Below are 12,545 nucleotides of genomic sequence, written 5' to 3'. Positions count from 1 at the left end.
ATAAACATTTTTTTTTAAAATAACTAATAAACATTTTATTTTTAAAATAACTAATAAACATTTTTTTAAATAACTAATAAACATTTTTTTTTGAAATAACTAATTTTTTTTTAAATAACTAATGTGACACCATTTTTTTTAAAATAACTAATAAACATTTTTTTTAAAATAACTAACAAACATTTTTTTTTAAAATAACTAATTTTTTTTTAAATAACTAATGTCACACAATTTTGAAAGTACAATGCTAAATTTGGTATACTAGTAGTATAGAAAATATAAAAAAAAAATGTAGTCAATTAATTTCTTTTGGTATTTCATACAAAGTAAATAGAATATATAAAATAATTAATTCTTATATTGTGTGTTTTTTCTAACTGTTTATCAGTTTTTTTAGTTTTTATAAAACTTTATTTAACCTTAATGTTTATTTCATTTTGTAGCTTCCAAATAAATCGATGATGGGTCACTTATCTGTCAAAGCTTCATGCCATAAATTGCATGAAGTTTTGAGTCGCTTGAATGGATCCGTACGCGATCTGTTTCAACAACTAGCTTTAGTTACTTGTTGGACTTACCAGCTCAGTCCGGAGATGGACTTCTTATTCATGGGATGTTACTACATATGTTGCGTCCTATTGCTGAAACGGACGCAGCTAAACACCTATATTTTAGGTTTTCTAGACGTACGCTATCATTTGGGCTGGAGGAGTTTTGTCTGGTGACCAGACTTTACATGGATCGGTGTCCTAACTCAATGATCGAATTTTCAACCATGTATAAACACGGTTATGGTGAAAATACATTTCGGTCCAGAGTCTTCCCATATCGCACGAACACTTCTTTAGTTGTAGAAGATTTAGAGCTTCTTATCTTGAATCAACGGTTCAATGACATATCGGCTCAAGACGATGTTCGTGCCATTTTGCTATATATCCTCAATCAAGGTTTTTTTGGGAAATGAGCTTAATGATAAAGTCACCAAGGAATATTTGTGGGTGGTGGAGAAACTGGATCGATGGAATAGGTATTTGTCAATTTAACATTTATAATAAAATACTAATTTTTATACATTTAAATAATACTTATTTCTTATAATATAGGTTATCGTGGGGGAGTTATCTATGGAGTAAAACATACCCTAAATTGTCGGGTATGTTTAAGAAATTTGAAGATTATATGTCCAACCATCCAACAAAAGCGATTGTGTACACACTATCGGGTTTTGTTATTCCGTTGAATGTATGTTTTACTAATTAAAAAAATATATTTAATAATTTATCGGTTTTTATTTTATTTTTAAAATTTTAGTTATTGCTAACTCTTATAAATTAACTTATATTTATTACAAGATATGGATATGAAAGATGCTTCCAGCAATCCGGGGAAATGGTGCGATACGACAAAATTATTTATATCCGTGTATATTGCACTGGTTTCATATTAGAAGGTTAACTTGGGTAAAAGTCTGCGATCTTTTCGATGTTGATCAGGACGAGGCGCATCAATCGAAAAGAAAGATGGTTGCCTCAGATGCCGAGGCCTCTACTCCACATTATATGTCATATATTTCTAGTATGAATTGTGAATTGTCTGAAGCCCCATCTTTTGTACGCTAATGATGTAAGTAACTTTGTAAAAGCATAATTTAGTATAATAAAAAATTTCAAGTGTTATTGATATATGAAAAAATTTACGTAGGGGGCATCTTTGTCAAAAACAAGCTGTGGAAACAGCCAATCTTCCAAGTCTACCGAACGAACTCATACGTTGGAAATTACCAAAAAGACCGCGCGAGAAATAATAGCAAGACTTGAATCTTTGGAGGAAGAAATCCGAGGAATGAAAAATAAAGGTGGTACTCGAGACGGTGATGATTTGGAACAGTCTTTTAATGACGCTTTTGAGGTATTACTATCAATTAATAATATATATGATATATTATTTAAATTTTTAACGAAGCTTTTTATTAAGTATTTTTTTCTTTAAATGTAGGGGAATGAGGATGTGGTATATAGTCCACAAAAATCAAATCCACTTAACGAGGATGATCATGTTGGTAATTCACCAGGGGATCATTCTAGAAAACAAATCGCGGTGGTGGTTATTTTTTTTCTTTTGTTTTTTTATTAAATTTTTTATTTTTTCAAAGTATATTAAAAAATGAATATGTTTTTTGTAGAAGAAGAAAAAAAAAAGGAGGTTGTTGCTAGGGACATTGTGGATGCGGAAAATCATGTACCCAGGCCTGCTGTTAAAGAAGGTCGTCCGGTTAGGCAATTGAAACCTTGTCAATATCTTAGTTCTCCTTACGTTTCGGTAAGTATGGTAAAAATTATATTTACTGCAATTTCATTACTATATGGATAATTATTGACTACATATATAATGTAGGTTCAAAATGCCCCCCGATATCGTACATGTGGGGTAATACACAACGCACAACCGCCCCCCGTATTTGTCAGTGATCCCTCGGCACTTTTTTTGGAACCGTATGTGAATCCGGGTTGTAATGCTCCTGCTCTATACATGGCAAACAACCTGGCTGTTTTTTTGAAACATCGGTTGCACAATGAAAAAATGGAAGCAAGGTTTTGGGATCAGCTTTTTTATGCAACTGAAATGGGATTTTTAGAAGAAGCGGTATGAAGACATTCATTTATATTTATAATATAAAAAGTTTACATGATACTTATCTTTCAATTAAATTTAAATGCAACATGTTGACCTATGGGGAAGGCTTTTGAATGAGCGGAGATCGAACGATGCTCGATGGACAATCATGCCATCGTCATTTTTTTTGGTGGGTTTGAGATGTTCCAGTGGGCAGGAAGTGCAACGGGAAATCCATTTGACCCATTGGATGGATGTAAATCATGGCTGAAAGTTGACCGTGTAAGTAAAGAAATAATATATTAGTGAATTTAATTGTAATTAATTGCAACAGTTGTGTGTTAAAACAGGTTTACTTTCCAATATGCATCAACCCACATCATTGGATACTTGGCGAGTTATGGATGGACACGTTGGCATTGAATTTGTACGACAGCTTCCAATTATTTGGCGCCATGAAGATTATTGATTTTGTTCGGTTTGAAGAGCTTATGGACCGCATTCTGGTGGAAATTAAGTATTGGAACCACATGGGTTTTCCTGTTCAGAAAGCATCCCTCACTGTTACAGATGTTACGGACGTACCCCAACAAGAGGGGATGTATGGAGAGTGCGGTGTGTTTATGCTGATGTTCATGGAGCAGCTTGTTTCAGGTCGACCGATTGGTATATCGATGACACTTGTTGTTGCTGCTACTCAGTGTCGTTAAAGGATGGCCTTGATATATTATGGATTTTCTAAACAGTCGATTTTGAGTTAGTCCGAGTTGTATGTTTTTAGTGACATTCAATGTGTCCTGTTTGATGACGATTAGTTAACAAAATTTCCCCTAATTATTAAACTTAAACAAAATATAAAGAGAATAGTATATATTATATAGATTAATAATAATAAACAAGCAAATATAAAACAGGTTAACATAGATAAACTCATAAAAAATGCATAAACTTACTACTTGATTAATCAAGAATTATTAAATTCAAACATCTAGAAAATCACTTGGAAATTTTGTTTTTTCTTGAATCACTCAGTCGTAATTTTTTTGTATGTCTTTGTGAATCTTTTTCATTTTGTTTTTTCTTTAATCCCTATGTAATCCTACTTGACTATTATTTGCTACTACTTATATTTTTAAGTAGATGTGGAGTAACCTAAGATTGTGGTTTTAAGTCCCTATGTAAGCATGTAATATTTGAAAATTGTAATTGTTTTGTTTTTAAGCGAAATTGCACTTCGTGATGAACATTTCTATGTTAAGCAAAATTCTCTCATTCGTAATGAATTTTGAATGTGATACATTAGAACTTTACAACACACATCTTAAAAGTGATACACTACAACATTCAAAAATTGAGAATTAAATCATCTCACTTCGGTGTTTGACTCCATTTTAGAAAACCCAACCTTACATAAGAATTCACATTTTTTTTAAAGTTTTATTTATATAGATGCAACACCTACTTTTTTTTTTAACAAAAACCACACTGACATTATTTGACTACAGTTTTATAGATTTTGACTACTATTTGCTAGCCTGCACAATATATTGTCATTTCGAATAGTAGACTTGTCATTTCGAACTGTATTTTTGTGTAAGTTGTATGACAAATTGAATACTATTTGACAGTATTCGACTACTGTTTTACCTACTTTGACTACTTTGTAGCCTGCATAATGTATTGTCTTTTCAAAATGACTACTCTAAAAACGAATAATTACCCAGGCATTCGACTTGAAATGAAATTCATTTATAGTGGACACCTAGTTCATTGAGATATACGAATTGGAAAAATGAGTGGATTCAATGAGGTATACAAAAAAAAGTTTTTCAAACCTACCAATATTCTTTCATGATCTTCAAAGAACTAATCATAACTCTTTCACAATCATTAAGAAAGATATGAGAGACCGGTTTCAATTTTGTTTTGTCGCATTGGGATGTGTGGTATGTCCATCTCTATACTAAGTTATTCTTTATTTCAAGTTCATATTTGCCTAATGTTGGTATCGTTTTTTGCAGATTACTACCTTTCTCACATCCATGATACCAACAATATTTGTTGGTATTGTACCCCTTATTGGGACCAACATAATGACGATGTATGTTGTTGTTGCTTTGGATGGTAATCATGAACCCTTGATCATAACATTCGCTTTGTGAAGTGTAGATTGTGACGAGGCTTGGATTTGGTTCATGAGAAGGTTAAAAGAATGTTTAGGTGACACTATTGAAGTTGGTTTCATAAGCCATATGTCTCGTTCCATATACTACGCCATTCAGCGAGTATACCCAGATTCATATCATGGGTATTGTTGTAAAAGTATAGCCGATAAAGTTCGGGCTTCCACAGGAAGTACCATTGTGGAACATTTGTTCTGGAAGACATGCAAAACTTATAGTGTGTCTGAATTTTATGTTTGTTTGAACAAATTAACAAATGAGGTTAATGGGAATGATCTTCAATGGCTTGAAAATATTGCAATTGCAAAATGGGCTCGAGCCTTTTTTCCTAAAGTCTGTTTCAATGTGAAATATATCAGCATTCCGACTGGATTGAATTGGCTAACAACAAACATGCATGAGTTACCAATAACGTCAATCATTGAAGTGGTCCATCAATCGATACGAACAGTGTACGACTATCGCGCTGCATTGGGAGGTAAGAAATATTTGTTGTTTATATTTTACCTTAATATACCTCATTTATTATTGAAATGTTGAAATACAAATGGATACCACATATTCCATGATGGGCGTGAGGAAATATATTTGCAATTGACGTCGCTATGGATGGAGCCCTATCAGATATGAATGTAAGGTCTTCCACGTTGCCTATACATTCACGTAGTTTTCGAAGAAACCAGGACCATGTCTCCGTACATTCACTTTTGCATATGGCATAAGCAACAGGCAAAATATGATTTTGACCGTCCATTGTCACTACGAGCAACATCGTACCATTGAATTCACCCTTTAGGTGACCACCATTAATTATTAGTGTCGGCCTACAATATTTGATGAACGCTTGTACCTACAATTATTTTTTATTTGATTAACAAATACAAATTGAGAATCATATGTTATATTTGTTATAAAAATTATCACGGCTTACCGAGCAACCCAGCTGTCACACCCCCGAACCAGCCGGCTGAAACGTCCGAGGCTGTCGTGACTTAATTGAATACCATAACATTGAATATATATGGAACATAACAACATTCGTCACCATGCATTAATATAGTACAACCGATAAAGTTTACATGAAGTACATTGTTTAAACATTTCATTCCCAAAAATAAATTGTTCGACTCGTTAATAAGTAAACTGCAAGCCATCACTGGGTACATTTTTCCTTTGAATCACTGGTTACCTGAGAATACAAGTATTTTGAAAAACGTCAACATGTGAAATGTTGGTGAGTTCATAAGCGGTATTTGAAAAGCAATGTTTGTATCATTTTGAAAACCACCAGAAAATCCGATATTTTCTAAAAAGAGCTTTTGAAAACGTTGGTGAAGATCCATAGGTATGCTTGTTTGTTTCTATAGTTGTAAGAAAAATGTTCATCAAAATTGTGTACATTTTGAAAAACGTGTGTATTGAAAAAAAAAAAACCCTAGGAAAACCCGATGTTTTCCTAATTCTTTGAATTCCATGAAGTTAAAGATAAATCCGTTGCAGCGCGTGAAGTCATTAATCCCAGGCGACATCGGATTATTTTTGCGCATGATTAATTGCTATAAACACGCGTTACACAAACGACCCGTTTATAACTATACTAACGATCCCGTAGGCGTCGTCCGTACTAATCATGTTATCCGACCGCCCTGACTTCGAGTAATCCCACATCCGAAGAGAAAGAGGACACGAAGACCCCGATGACTCCATTAACCGGTTGGGGATAAAAAAGGTACGAGGGGCCCTTGACCCGCCTCGCATAAAATACCGACTTTACTAGCAATACCATAGGACCCTTGGGGACCAATAGTATAAATGCCATTGAAAGTCCTTTTACGCTGTGTTAGGTCACGTAAGACCCAACAACTCGTAAGGTAGAAGTCTTCGGGCCTTAAGATCAGGTCATTGGGCTAGCCACGCCCAACAAACAAGATTTTACTCTTTGGGGCCCAAAGATGGTGCGTAGACGTCTGTGCACTCTCACGTGTGTATTCAATTACCAAATGTTTTCGTGTATGAGTCGAGTTATCGTTGTGTTAGTAGTTTTGGATTATTATTGATTCGAGACCGAATCAATTCGTTTAACAACGATTTTTGGTATTGTTGTGTATTGTGTCGGTAGTCGCGGTGCCAATATTTGATCAAGTTGCGTGTATTGAATTAGCCTTGAAAGTTTTCTGTTTTCAGCCCCTCATTGTTTGTAAAATTTACTTTTTCAACCCTCTAATTAAATAACTTTCCGGTTTGGTCCTTAAATCATTTTTCTTGACATTTTGACACCAAAAATTATTGAAATTAATATTTTTCAGCATATTTTTCATTGAAAACAGTTTAAGTTCCTGAAATTGCAGTTTTCTCGATTATAACCCCTCTTTTTCGCAATTTTTACAATTTTGGCCCCAATTGGAAAAATTTTGCAACTTTGGTCCTTTTTAAATTTGAAAAGCATTTTAAACCTTTGAAAAGTACTTGTAACACTAGTAGTCCACTGTTTTACAGAAAAAACACAGTTTTGGCCCTCCAAAACAGAAAATTTCGCATAATGGGCCCTATTGGGCCGAAATTGTCATTTTTAGCCCATTAAGCTTGAAATTTATATTTTTAATCCTCCAAATGAGTATATTTCCAGAAAATATTTTATTGAAACTGTTTTGACACTCCTCATCCATCAGAATTCGTGATATGTCATTTTGGGCCCTTTAACCTTATATTTTTAACATTTTATGTCCATAAAAAGAGTTTTTAGCCCAAAGAAGATGTTATTAAACCATTTAGCTATTTTTCTTGGAACATTTTGTATGTAGAATTATATTTGATGCTAGTATCATTTAACATAAAGTATATCTCGATTTTTAGAGGTTTATGGCTAGATCCAACATCATAAACACACAAAATCACACATATAAGCATAGAAATCATACAAGGCATACAAAACACATATAGATCTACACTTTCACTTGTATCCCCCCCCCCACAAAACTCATAAAAACAGAAAATAGGGGGTATGAAGCTCACCTTTGGGTGTTGATTCGGTTTTTGAAGAAAGGATGGAAGAAAGCTTGGTGATTTTTGACCCTAGCACCCCTTGATGAAGTTTTCGAGTTTATGGAGTTTTCTAGGATGCAAGATCACGATTTTTGCATGGATTAGGAAGAGTTTTTGATAAAACAAAGAATCTAAGTCATAGATCCAAGCATAACCTTACCTTAGATGAAGAGTTTGTGGAAATATCCTCTTGAAAGCCTCCTAATTTTCGAGATTTTTGAGTGGAGAGGGGGGGGGGGAAGTGTTCTTGAGAGAGTTGGAGAGATATTTGTGTATGTGTGTATGTGTTTCGGCCGAGAGTGAGTGAGAGGGAAAGAAGAAGTGATCTTTGAAGTGATATGCTCCTAGAAGTATGAGAGGTGCATGGAAACATGTTGGATATAAGTGAGGTGGTATGCAAATAGTCAACACTTCTCCATTTCTTCTTGGACTTGGGCCTTGGGCCGAGAATGTGAAAGGAAAAAGAAAATTTGGGCTTTTTGCCTCTAGGCCCAATATTAGAGTTAGTTTGGGTGATCATTGGCCCTTTAAAATAAAATTGTGATTTTTATTTTTCATTAAGCTAGATTAGGTTAATTATGGATCAAGGCTTTTAATTCATTTCATTCTAGGCCCACAATGGCCCAAAATGTTAAAATAACTGATTGTGGGTCCAATTAGAGCCTAATTAGGGTTCTAAGCCCATGATAGTCAAATTGGAAGCTTATTGGTCCATTTGGGCCCAATAAGGAAGTCCTAGTCCAAAATGGACTTAAACGAGGACTTCTAGGGTTTCCAATTTCTCGATGACCATTTGTAGTACTTGTATGATGTATTTGATTGAAGTTTTTGATGTCATAATAATAGGTATCACACATGCTCTTAAGTTTTTGATTCAACCCTTACTTGAATGTAGTGATTACAAGACACAAAATTTCTAGTTGTGACATCATCCCCCCGTTAGAGGGAATTTCGTCCCGAAATTCTGTTTGAAAGCTAGATTTGAGAATGCTAGAATAGGTGAGGGTACTTTTGCTTCATTTGGTCTTCGCATTCCCACGTGAATTCTGGCCCACGCTTTGCGTTCCACCGTATTTTCACGATCGGGATGCGACTTTGCTTAGTACGCTTCACCTCCCTGTCCATGATTTCGATTGGTTCCTCAACGAACAGTAGATTCTCATTGATTTCGATTTCGTCAAGAGGAATGACAAGGGTTTCATCTGATAGGCACTTCTTCAGATTAGAGACATGAAACACGGGGTCTACACCGTTTAGCTCTGCGGGTAGTTGCAGTCTGTATGCTATCGGACCTATTCGGGCGACGATTTCGAAAGGTCCAATGTATCGTGGGTTCAGTTTTCCCCGTTTTCCAAAACAGATAACTCCTTTCCAGGGCAAGACTTTTAACAGTACTCGATCACCGACCTGAAATTCTAAGGGCTTTCGCCGTTTATCAGCGTCGCTCTTTTGTCGGTCACGCGATGCTTGCAATCGAGCTCTGATTTGAACGATCTTTTCTGTGGTTTCACGAATGATCTCCAGTCCCGTTAGTGCTTTGTCCGACGTATGTGTTTTTACTAGCTGGGTGTCACCTACCTCAGCCCAACATAACGGTGATCTACACTTACGCCCGTACAGTGCTTCGAAAGGAGCCACCTTGATGCTCGAATGATAACTATTGTTATATGAGAACTCGACTAAAGGTAGGTGGGTATCCCAAGACTTCCCAAAGTCTATTACGCATTCACGGAGCATGTCTTCAAGCGTCTGGATGGTTCGCTCGCTTTGACCATCCGTTTGAGGATGATAAGCTGTGCTCATGTCGAGGTGAGTTCCCAGTGCCTTATGGAGTGATTGCCAAAATCGTGAAGTGAACCTACTGTCCCTATCCGAGATGATAGATACTGGCACTCCGTGGAGTCTCACGATTTCTCGAATGTATTAACGCGTCAGTCTCTCCATCTTATAAGATTCTTTAATTGGCAGGAAATGGGCAGATTTCGTCAGTCGGTCGATTATTACCCATATGGTGTCTAATCCGTCCGACGTCTTGGGTAGCTTGGTCATGAAATCCATAGAAATCCCCTCCCATTTCCACTCAGAGATTGCCGGTTGGTGTAACAATCCTGAGGGTTTCTGGTATTCCACCTTTACTTTGGCGCACGTAAGGCACTTACTAACGTAGGTCGTAATTTCCGGCTTCATGTTAGGCCACCAATAGTGTTTTTTGATATCCAAGTACATCTTGTCTGAACCAGGATGAATGGAGTATCGTGTCCTGTGGGCTTCCTTCATAACGGCCTCCCTAAATCCTCCGATTTTTGGGACCCAAATACGGTTCATGAAGTAGTATACCCCATTCTCCCTTGTTTCTAGGTTCTTCTCCATCCCGCGCAATGCCTCGCTAGCTCTATTTTCCGTTTTCATAGCCTCCGACTGGACTGATGCAATTTGAGTGGCCATATGAGATTGAATGGTTATCGAGAGAGTTTTCGTACGGCGATTAGAGTACTCCTTCCGACTTAATGCATCAGCTACCACGTTGGACTTGCCTGGGTGGTACTTGATCTCACATTCGTAGTCGTTTAGCAATTCAACCCATCTTCATTGTCTCATGTTCAGCTCCTTCTGGTTCAAGATGTGCTGGAGACTCTTGTGGTCCGTGAAGATGGTGCACTTCGTACCGTACAGGTAGTGCCTCCAAATTTTCAAGGCGAAGACCACGGCTCCCAATTCCAGGTCATGGGTCGTATAATTTACTTCGTGTGTCTTTAGTTGGCGAGATGCGTAAGCTATCACCCTTCCACGCTGCATGAGTACACAACCTAAGCCTTGATTTGACGCGTCGCAGTAGACTACAAAATCTTCCGTTCCTTCCGGTAGAGATAGTATAGGGGCGCTACAGAGAGCTTGCTTTAATGACCGAAACGCAATCTCTTGTTTGTCTGTCCATTTGAATGGTACGCCCTTTTGAGTAAGGGAAGTAAGTGGCTTGGCGATCTTAGAAAAGTTTTGAATGAATCTCCTATAGTATCCTGCTAGACCCAAGAACTGACGGATTTCCGTAGGTGTTGTCGGGATTGCCCATCCTTCAACAGCCTTGACTTTAGAGGGATCCACATGGATTCCATCTTGGCTGACTACATAACCTAGGAAGTTCACACTACGGAGCCAGAACTCACACTTGGAGAGTTTGGCGTAAAGCTTTTCTGATCGCAGAGTTGCTAGGACTTGTCGGAGATGTTGGCCATGCTCTTCTTTGCTTCGAGAATAGACGAGGATGTCATCGATAAACACAATGACGAAGTTGTCAAGGAACGGTCGGCAGATTTGATTCATTAGGTCCATAAATGCGGCAGGTGCATTTGTTAGACCGAAGGGCATTACGACGAATTCATAATGTCCGTAGCGGGTTCGGAAAGCGGTTTTAGGAATATCCTCTTCCCGGACTTTGAGTTGGTGGTATCCGGACCGTAGATCTATTTTAGAAAAATAACTAGCTCCTTGGAGCTGGTCGAATAGATCATCGATTCGTGGAAGTGGGTAGCGGTTTTTAACAGTGAGTTTATTTAACTCTCTGTAATCGATGCACATTCTAAAAGATCCGTCCTTCTTTTTGACAAAGAGCACTGGAGCTCCCCATGGCGAGTAGCTAGGTCGGATAAATCCCTTATCCAGAATCTCACTGAGTTGGCTGGACAATTCCTGCATTTCAGCAGGAGCCAACCGATAGGGTGATTTAGCGAGAGGAGTTGCTCCTGGAACGAGGTCGATTCTGAACTCAACTTGTCTCTCTGGGGGTACTCCCGGAAGATCTTCAGGAAATACGTCTGGAAATTCACACGCTACCGGAATATCTTGGATGTTAGTCTCTTCCTTGGTCTTATCCACCATGTGAGCCAAGAACGCCAAGTTGTTCTTTCATAGATGTTTTTGTGCTTTGATGCACGAGATGAGGCGAAGATTCATGCTGGGTTTGTCTCCGTAAATTACTAGGGTTTCGTGATTTGGGAGATGAAGGCGAACGGCCTTCTCGTGGCACATAATCTCAGCATGGTGGGGGCTTAACCAATCCATGCCGATAATCACATCAAAACTCCTAATTGACACTGGCATTAGGTCTATTCGAAAGACGTGTTGGTTAAGGGTTAGGGTACATCCGATGTAGATTTCCCCAGTGGATTCGGTTTTCCCATTGGCCATTTCCACCGTATAGGTTTCATTTAGCTTCTGGGGTTGTTGTTTTATTAAATGTTTAAACTTCTCGCTTACGAAACTTCGCTCTACTCCGGTGTCAAATAAGATGCATGCATAAGTGTGGTTTAGGAGGAACGTACCAGTCACAACTGCGGGGTCCTGAACTGCCTCACCCTGGCCCATAGTCAGCATCCTTCCTGCTCCTCTGTTTCCTGAATTGTTGTTGTTAGGGCAATCTCGGCGGAAATGCCCCGTCCTTCCACACCCGAAGCAGGTGTGGCTAGGCCCTGCATTATGGCCGCCAGCATTGGTGTTGTTGTTATTGCGGTGGTTGTTGTGGTTGTTGTTGTGGTTGTTTCCCTGATTTTGATTCTGGGGAGGATAAGTCCTGTAGTATCTTGCAGTGTGTCCCCTTCGTTTGCAACTGGTGCAATGGAGTTCCCTGCATTCGCCGTGATGATGGGGACCGCACTTAATACATTTGGGAAGATTACCGGAATAGGGTCTTGAAGCATTTGAAGCAGCTGA

General features: G+C 37.8%; 1 long non-coding RNA gene across 2 annotated transcripts; it reads left to right on the top strand.

Annotated features, from left to right (window-relative positions):
- The first annotated feature begins 459 nt into the window (after positions 1-459).
- Positions 460-3,436, top strand: LOC145017957 (uncharacterized). 2 transcript variants are annotated; one of them, XR_013666750.1, is made up of 9 exons: positions 460-1,027; positions 1,104-1,242; positions 1,353-1,623; positions 1,702-1,908; positions 1,996-2,097; positions 2,183-2,319; positions 2,395-2,643; positions 2,740-2,895; positions 2,964-3,436. It is a non-coding gene; the product is annotated as an uncharacterized LOC145017957 (long non-coding RNA). The 2 variants fall into 2 exon arrangements; XR_013666749.1 differs by having other exon boundaries at positions 1,996-2,100.
- Positions 3,437-12,545: the final 9,109 nt, after the last annotated feature.

Source organism: Lactuca saligna, chromosome 9 (genome assembly GCF_052625555.1).
Source record: "Lactuca saligna cultivar CGN05327 chromosome 9, ASM5262555v1, whole genome shotgun sequence".
Lineage (NCBI taxonomy): Eukaryota > Viridiplantae > Streptophyta > Magnoliopsida > Asterales > Asteraceae > Lactuca > Lactuca saligna.
This window is presented reverse-complemented; position numbering and strand designations above follow the sequence as displayed.